The following is a 9,623-nucleotide window of genomic DNA, read 5'->3' on the forward strand; positions in this document are numbered from 1 at the left end:
TGCGGGTGGAAGGAAAAAGCGTTCGTTTCTCCCGCGCCCCACCCCCACCCCCCAAAAAATGTTTTCTTTTTTTTTTTTTTTTTTTTTGGTATTCTGTTCATAACTTTCCTTTCTCTCCTTCCTTTCCTCCCTCCCTCCCTCCCCCCACTTATCATTTGAGTTTCCCAGTAGATTAGAAGCTTTGTGTGTGTGGGGGTATTCATGTTCACCCATGCTCTTACCCAATCAGGTACACAGTAGGAACTCAGCCTCACTTCGAGATCTGAGGAGTGCGCGTGCTGCCATTCTCTATTGGCTTAACTTGGAGCTTGTGGTGAGAACAGTCAGTTGTCTGGGTCTGCTTTTGCTCTGCGTCCTTGGGTGGTGGTGAGGAAGATGAAGGATCAGCGGGAAGCTGACCTGGGCTCAAAGTAGGTCGCAGCTGATCTATAGAGCAGAACTCTTGACTGAGAAGGCTGAGAGCCTACTGCGTTTAGTTGGCTTCTCCGCGTGTGTGCTCTGTACTGGGCACATGTCAACTGTGATTTTATTTAACTCCACAAGCAGCTGTCATCCCATCAGCTAGCTGAGGAAACAGGCTGGGCTTAGGAGATTTTGCCACTTCCACACACGTGCACGCCAGCGCTGAGCTGGGTGTCTGCTCCTTTGTTAAACCAGCTGTCCTCTGGATGCTCCCAAGCCTTTATAGCTGGAGACCAGAAGTGGGCCAAACACCAGTGGTCATCCTGACACAGAGTTCACCGGATTCACTGGAGCAACTACTTTCCTTGACCTAGAAATATACTTTAACCAATGTTGCATGTAAAACCCTATGTAAATGTGTAGTTTGAATTCATACTCTCCTTCTCTGCCTCCTCTTCTTCCTCTGCCTCCACCTCCTTCTTTGCCTCTTTTTCGTAACCACATCAGCGATGCAGCCCAGGACTGCTTTACCTGTTTGGCCACTACACCACACCATCAGCCCCCGCTTCATCACAGCTGCTATTAACCTATCTCTCACCCCATCAGGCCCTCACAGGCCTGTTTATCAGCCTTTCTGCAGGACTCTGGTTTGTCTTGATTTTGAGTCATGTTGATAGTTTGCCTATAATTCCATTCTGTTGAAATCGAATTTCGATTCTGTCATTGCTCACTTACTCTCAACATTATCACCCATCCATCAGAAATCCTTGTGCAATGGGCAGGAAGCTCATGGCACGTTTACGCAGCTCGCTCAGTCTGAGCTCCAGGACGCTGCTTCTGTGAATAGGAGGGCACTGTTGTCTTTATTTTATAGATGAGGAACAGACTCAATTTGCCGGTGCCTGGTGTAGTTTTTGCAGAGATCCGCTTCTAGCTGACTGTAATCCATTAGCCATAGCATTTCCTTCTAATTTTGATTTTGAGACAAAGCCTTAAACATCCCCAGGCTAAACTCATCGTGAAGCTAGTCCTAGCCTTGAATCCCTGATCCGCCCGCCTCTGCTCCCTTAGCGTGCCAACACGCCCAGTTTGCTTCTATTTCTTGTACAAGGCTCTGACAAGTACTACCTGTCTTTCAATCTTTGTAAGTTCACAACTGCTGACATTCATGCGCATGCACACGTACCTTACACACGTGCCCATGTGCTATCCCTGGATCAACAGCACTGCTAGTGCTATGGCAGAGTCCACTTGACTGAGAACCCACAGTCATTTCAGTTATCATCAGTGTTCTTATGCTGATAAGAATTTTAATTGAATTTTTGCTGAGAGGCAAGGATACTTAACACCATTTTTTTTAGATTTTAATTGTGTGTGTGTGTGTGTGTGTGTGTGTGTGTCTGTGTCTGTGTCTGTGTGTGTGAATGCAGTGACCACGGAGGCCAGAAGAAGACTGGATCCTCTGGAGCTGGAGTTACAGGAAGTTGTGAGCTGCCTGACCTGGGTGCTGGGAACTGAACTCAGATCCTCTGTAAGAGCAGTATGCACTCTTCACTGCGAGCCATCTCTCTAGTCCCTTAACTCCGTTCTTATCAAACGTCTTAGACATTTTACATATGTGATGAATTTCACAGTTCAAGAGTATTTTTCTGGCATTATGGCCAGCTGACCCACCTTAGTTGATCTTTGTGCATATCATCTTATTCCTGAACCAGGCACATAGGGGTTACTAGTATTTGGTATTTAAGTCTGACACGTGTAAGGACTTTTAAAATGGACACATGTTGATTAACTATATCCGTAGTGCACTGCTCACGTCCGACCACCCTTCTCTCCTCCCCACCTGCAGTCTTTTCAGTCCCTGATTCTGATTTCAGGTTGAGCTCTCTGTTTGGTTTGCTTCCACAGATGACAGAGAACACACCCTGCCTGCCTTTAACTGTCTCCAGCTTATTTCACTTACCACGACGAGATCTATTTCCATCTATTTTGCTGCAGATGACAGGGTTTCATTTTTTCTTAATTTATGGCCAAAGAGTACTTCATTGTGCATATTCTGTTTATGTATGAGGCTTTCCTAATTCACTTACAGCTTGTGGATTCATGAAGTTCTGGTGACCAGGGAAAAGGAAAGAAAGAAAAGAAAGTTTTTTTTTTTTTTTAAGGTGTGTTGTTTCTATAGTCACATGGAATTTGAGTTTTGATTCTAGTTGCAAGAATTGCAGAGAGGGCTGTGTCTATTGCATAAGCATGAAGACCTGAGTTTGATCCCCAGCGCTCACATGAAAATCAACACAGGGTGTCTGTAACCCCAGTCCTAGGACATGGAGACCTGTGGATCCCTGGAGCTCACTGGCCAATCTATGAGCTCCAGGTTCAGTAAAAGACTATGTCTCAAAAAATAAGGTGTATGGCTGCTCTTCCAAAGGTCCTGGGTTCAGTTTCCAGCACCCACATGGTGGCTAACAACTGTCCACTTGCCCTCTTCTGACCTCTGCAGGCATTGCATGACACGGGTGCACTTACATACTTGAAGGCAAAACATCCCTACACAGAAAATGAATAACATTTTAAAAATAAGGTGGAGAATGATCAAGAAAGACACTTGACATAGACTTGCAGCCTCCACAAGCACACATGTGCACATGCATCTATACACACATGTGCACATATGAACATGAGCATATGTCACACACGAAAGATCCTAGATGCAATGAGGCTTAGTCCCCTCGATGTGTTATCTTGCCAAACTTAGGAAACCATGAAATCCTCTGGGTTTATTTAAAGAATAGAGAAAAACACACAGTGTTACAAGTGAGTTTAAGGATAAAATAGCCACAAGTTTATAAACCATGTAAAATGAGAACAGTATTGTTTTCCCTAGAAAGGCTATCACCAAGAATGGGGTGGGGGGTGAGGAAGGGAGGACCTGGGGCCTGAGATGTCTCATGGGCCTTTCTCCTTCCTTGAAACACACAGCTGGTCATTGGCTATGGGTTCGAGGGCTTTCTCACATACTGATTCCACTGTCTGGACTATTCCCCAACCCTCATGTATGTACACGGCTGATTTTCAGTCATCCTTCACTGTCTGTTCTAAATGTCATGCCCAGTCCCCACATATCCGTTCAGAAGCTTGCTCCTTCCCAGTATTGCATCGTTTGGAACTGTGTCTTTAATTCTGTGTTTATTTTATATCTATCTTCCACATTAGATGGTTAAGTTTTGGAAAGTGATAACCCCTCCAAGGTATCCTGGAAACTTAGTAAATATTTGTGGAATGAATTAATATCTCATTATCTTTGGTGATCCAGTCATTTTCAAGGCCTGAGATGCACAGAGGCCCCAGGGTAGGCCTTAGTGCCAAGCCTCGGAAGGGAGCTGGAGTCCTGCCCTGACCTGCCGGTAGGTGGTGCAGGCGAGCTGGCTCAGTAGTGTTGGAGGAGGGACTCCTGGCAGGTGTGGAGTTGGAATCAGCACTAGGCACTCCTTGGACCAGCAGGGTGAGAGGCAGTGTCCAGGTGGTGTAGGCGCAAGGAAAACCAATGTAGGTGCCGACCTAATGAGCAATTGCTGCAGGGGTGGGTCAGATGCTCGCATCCTGGAACTTCCGGCCCCTAAGCTGCCCTTACCACACAGGGCACAAGAGGGAAGGCAGTGGGTTCCTAGACTGTGGGATCAGAGGGGCCAAGTCAGGTCTCCTGCTTGTCCCAGTTGAGGCCTTTTGACAAGTTACCTCCGAAGCCGTAGTAGCCCCCTGACTGGTTCCTTGATTCTGCTGTCCCTCATCATATTTTTAGTCTACTTTTAACACAGAAGTCAGAGAATTTCTATTAAAGTACAAGTTAGATTGTGTCTCTCTGCTCAAGATCCGGTCATGGCTTCCCATGCCACTCAAAGTCAGCATCAGCCTTCACCAGGGCTGGAAGGTGAAACCCACCCAGCTCCTTCCTTACCTCTGCCCCGTCCTGCCTCGATCCCCCCATGCCTTCTTGGTGTTCCCTGGCCATTCCTGGCATGTTTCTGCCTCCCGGGCAGGCCTTGCTGAGCTCTTTGCTGTTGCCTCTCTACTCACACAGCCCCTCTCTCACATCATTCAGGCTTCTACTCAAGTGCTACTTGCTCAGTGGTTTTTTTCCTGGCCACAATTCCTGCCATCTCCACCTCCTGTCCCTCTTCCATGTCATACTGTGTCTTTTACTTATCTTGTTTATCTCATGAGAGTGCAGGGATTTTTTTGGCTCTAGTATCAGCACCTCAGAATAGGGGCTGGTACTTTACAGGTATTCAAAAACACTGGCTGACCAAACCTGTTCAATTTACACCTTCCTTTGTCTTCGCAGTAGTGAACCAGTTTTAACCCACCCGTTGCTCTAGTTACTTTGCAATCTCTGTTTACCCTGTTTGATCACATCTCTACAAAGACCATTCTTTTTCTCACTTTTCATTTACAACTTCTGCATCTCCTGCCCCACTGAGATCATTTTTATGTAGTTTGCTCAGGACTTTATCAAAGCTGAGGCCTGGGGCTGGAGAGATGGCTCAGCAGTTAAGAACACTGGTTGTTCTTACAGAAAACTCAGGTTCAAAACCCAGCACCCACATGGCAGCTAACAACTGTCCATAACTCCAGTTCCAGGGGATCCCACAGCCTCTTCTGTCCTCCGTGGGCATTGCATGACACAGGTGCACTTACCTACATGCAGGCTCAACACTCGTACACATAAAATAAAAAAAATAAAATATTGAAAAGCCAGGTCTAAGGTGACAGTTGTTTGGCTGTCTGGCGGTGCTTGCCTACTGTATTTGACATTTTCTTATGTATTTTGAAACTTCACTTCTGTGGTTCTGGTGAAAGTATGTTTCTAGTTTGTCTTTTCATTTTCTCCTCAGTTTCTTTTGGGGCCTTCCTTTCTCTCCACTCAACCATTACACCTTCTTTACAGGCGCTTTCTCTCCACAACTTGTTTTCTTACTCATCACCAATACTGATGACCCCCAGGGCTGGATGCCCAACTTGGAGCTCTCCCAGAGAGAGAGCATATATGGTCCTCATCCTTGGTCATGTCCTGGAGATTCATGGGTACTTTTTACACTTTTTTTTTTTTTTTTTGGTCTTTTTGAGACACCGTCTCCCTGTAGCCCCAGCTGTCCTGGAACTCACTATGTAGCCCAGGCTGGCCTTGAACTCACAGAGATCCGCCTGCCTGTGCCTCCCAAGTGCTGGGATTAAAGGCATGTTTTTTATTTAAAGTTTTTAAATTAAAAATGTTTTATTTATTATTTTTATTTTATGTGTATGAATGAATTGCCTGCATGTACTTAAATGTTTCTGTCATGCAATGCCTGCGGAGGACAGAAGAGGGCATTGGATCCCTTGGAACTGGAATTATGAATGGTTGTTAGCCACCATGTGGGTGCTGGGAACCAAAACCAGGTCGTCTGCAAGAGCAGCCAGTGCTCTTAACCACCGAGCCAACTCTCCATCCCTTTATTCTAAATTTAAAAAAATTTGATTTTATGACTGTTTTGCCTTCAGGTATGTAAATGCACTGTATTTATGAAATGCCTGCAGAGGCCATAAGAGGGTGTCAGGTGCCATGAAACTGGATAGTTGTCAGCTGCCATGTGCATGCTAGGAACCAAACCTGGGTCCTCTGCAAAAGCAATCAGTGCTGTTAACCACTGAGCTATCTCTCCAGCCCTCCTTTTAACATTTATTTACTTGGTTATTTGTGTGTGTGTGTGTGTGTGTGTGTGTGTGTGTGTGCACATGCACGCTCACATAAGCATGTGCATAGTTAGCTTCTTGTCAGCTTGACACACCAGAGAAGAGGGAACGTCAAGTGAAGAATTTCCTCCATCGTATCGGTCAGTGGGTATGTCTGTGGGGCATTTTTTCTTGATTGCTAATTGATGTAGGAGGTCCCAGCCCTCTGTGACCTGGGCTGTGTAGGAAAGGTAACTGAATGTGAGCCTGGAGGCAAGGCAGTAAGCAACAGCCCTCTGTGGTTTCAGCTTTAGTTCCTGCCTCCAGGATTCTACCTTAGTTCCTGTCCTGACTTCCCTCAGCGATGAACTGTGGCCTGGAATTAAACCCCTTTTCTCCACAAGTTGCTTTCGGTTATGGTGTTTCCCACAGCAGCCGCAGGCAGAGCAGAGCGGCGCACATGCAATGAACGACAGCTTTGTTGTTTTACATCAGCATTTGGTGGTGTCAGTCTTTTTGAATTTTCTTTTTTTTTTTGACAGGGTCTCACATAGCCCCAGCCCACCTGGAGCTCACTATGTAGACCAAGCTGGCCACGAGCTCACAGAGATCCCCCTGGCTCTGCCTTCTGAGTGCTGGAATTAAAGGTATGCACTACCATGCCTAGCGAGTTTTTTTGAATTTTAACAGACATGTAGTAGTACGTTATTGTTGCTTTAATTTACAATTCTGTAATAACAAATGTTTAACGTGTTCTAATCTGTATATGTACATGTATGTATGTGTATATGTCTATGTTTTCAGATATTTTGTCCATCTTGTATTTAAGTTGTTCCCTTCTCATTGACTTTTTCCCTTTTATATTCTTTGAAAACTTCATACATACATACAATGTATCTTAGTCATATCCACACCCATTCCCTCCAACTCTCCTCTCCAGCCCGCCCCAGCACCTTTCTCTCCTCTCTCTCTCTCCCAATGACCATTCTCCAAAGAAAAGTGACTCTCCCCCAGCAGCTTTCAACTGTCAACAGCTGCTGAACTAGGAGTGTGGCATTGGAACTACCCCCTCCCACCTCAATGCTGTAATTTTTAACCGGCTTGATCTTGTGCAGGTCTTGTGTAGATAACCACAGCTGCTGAGTTCATGTGTGCAACAGCCATGCCGTGCCCAGAGGCCAGCATTCCCCAGCTCTCTTCCCCATCCTCCAGGTCTTGCATTCTCTCTGCCTTCTCTTCCTCCATGTTTCCTGAACTTTGAAGGGTCGGTATAAATGTTGTCTATATCTGAGTGTAGTCATTTACTCTCAGCACTTGGAACAGTTAGAAGTCTCTGCATTAACCACTACATAATTAGAAACTTCTCTCACCAAGGTTGAGAGCAGCACAAATCTATTGGAACTGGGAGCAGAGGACACCCTTCAGCATTGATCTTTAAGAGTTCTTTGCTTATTTTGAATATAGACCCTTTATTAAATACATGTTTCACAAACATTTTATCTCAGTCTGTTGTCTTTTCATTCTTTTAACATTATTTGTAAGATAAAAGCTTTAAAATTTCAATAAAGTCTTACGTGTCAATTTTTCTTGCATGTGTCTTCTTCTATCACTCTGTCTTATTCCTTTGAGACAGGGTCTGTCACTGAACCTGGAGGGTGGCTGGTGGGCAGCAAGCTCCAAAAGTCCCCCTACCTCTGCCCCACCTCCAGGGCTTGGGTTACAGATGCATGCACAGCCATACCCAGCTTTTATGTGACTGACACCTGCTGAGTCATCTCTCCAGCCCTTTGTTCATTTTATTAATCTCTGGACTAGTATCCAGAACTCCGGGTTTGCAAACACTACTCGGATTTCCCTAGCAGAGACTACTCAGACCATGGGAGCCCCAGTGGGCAGAGCCTGCGGTTCCTGCTCCTCCTGCTTCTCTCTTCCCTCCTCTTCCGCTCCCTCCTCTACCTCTCCTTTCTTCCACTTGCTAGGAGCATCAAAATTCTCTGTCCTCTTTTGTTTTCACTCTGAGTTACCACAGATGCTTTTACCTACAGTCACAGTTTTATATGTATTGATCATTCTTTATTCTTTGAGTACAGCCAAGATCTTTCTTTGAGCGCCAAACCCTGTATGCAGCAGATTCTGTAACGGAAATCCCACCCCTCCCTGCCCAATGTAAGTAAACCTCCAAAAACCTTCTCCAAGGTGAAAAACTCCATACCAACCTTTCTGTTATTCACATTAAGACTAGGAGGCTGTAGTGTTACTGGTTCAGCATCTGTACTTTAGATCCAGATGAAACTGGGGCCAAGTCTATGCCTCTGTTTCCAGACCTGCAAGATTGGGTAGACAAGAACATCACCTGTAAGACCTCTGTGAAGAATAGATGAGATGATGCAGATGAAGTGCCCCCTAGTAACCAAGAAAAGAGCAGGCATCAATGTATATTAACTACTGTTTGTATCTGTTAGTTGCAGGCTTTAGGATTCTGAGCTTAGAAGTGGCTCCTGACTGCAACCTCTCCTTTAATTTCCATCTTCTCATCATTCTTATGCTTAATTATGCTTTTTTCTGTCTTTCTGAAGCAGGGTCTCCCTGTAGTACCCAGCTGTCCTGGAACTCACTATGTAGACTAGGCTGGCCTTGAACTCACAGAGATCCGCCTGCCTCTGCCTCTGCCTCCCAAGTGCTGGGACTACAGGCATGCGCCGCCACGCGCGGCTATCATTCTTATGCCTAATTATGTTTTTTTACTTTTCAGCTTCCACACTGCTCATGCGGTAATCTTCTAAAATACAAAGCAACCATCAAACAAACAGAAAGATGGTCTGATTTCTCAAAGCTTTGCGTCCTATTACTTACAGGATAAAATAAAACTTCCAGTTTTGGTGCGCCAGGCTCTTCACAGTCTCCACTAAGCCCTTTTCTGGCAACCCCTCGTTCCTTCCTTTTCAGTGTCCTCTGACCCAGCCTCTACCACATATTCCCTGAATGCAAAAGACCTCATAGGTCACGCCTCTGAATGTGCATCTTTGACAGGTGATTTATGGTTCTTGAAATTCCAGGAAAACCTCTGTCCTCCTTCTCAAGGCAAAGATCCTTAATTAAAGACCCTGAGAACTCTTACTTTTCCCATTAGACTGGGATGTTGGCTCATTTCTCTTCATCACTTGTGAGGTTATGGGCTTAGTGGAAACTGAGACTCTGTCCTACTCTGGGATTTGCTTCCAGCCCCTCAGTGATCAATAAACATGTGTGGGTTGTTAATGAAGGAACGGTGTCATTGGTTTGCCTGTTTGCTCCTCACTAGAATTTGAACTTCTAGAGGGCTGGAATCTGTCTGCTACGTTTTTATCTTTAGAGTCTAGCCCAGTTATGGAATATGTTGGTTTCTCAATAGCTTGCGTGAGTTGCTTCGTAGCTGGGGAAAGTCAGATGAACTTCACCTTAGATCCAGACAAGAGGAAGCCCTCAGGTGAAAGCTCTTAGGTGAAAGGGGAACTCTTAGAGGGTGGGAGGCT

The sequence above is a fragment of the Nannospalax galili genome, unplaced genomic scaffold, assembly GCF_000622305.1.
Source record: "Nannospalax galili isolate Female #2095 unplaced genomic scaffold, S.galili_v1.0 scaffold591, whole genome shotgun sequence".
NCBI lineage: Eukaryota > Metazoa > Chordata > Mammalia > Rodentia > Spalacidae > Nannospalax > Nannospalax galili.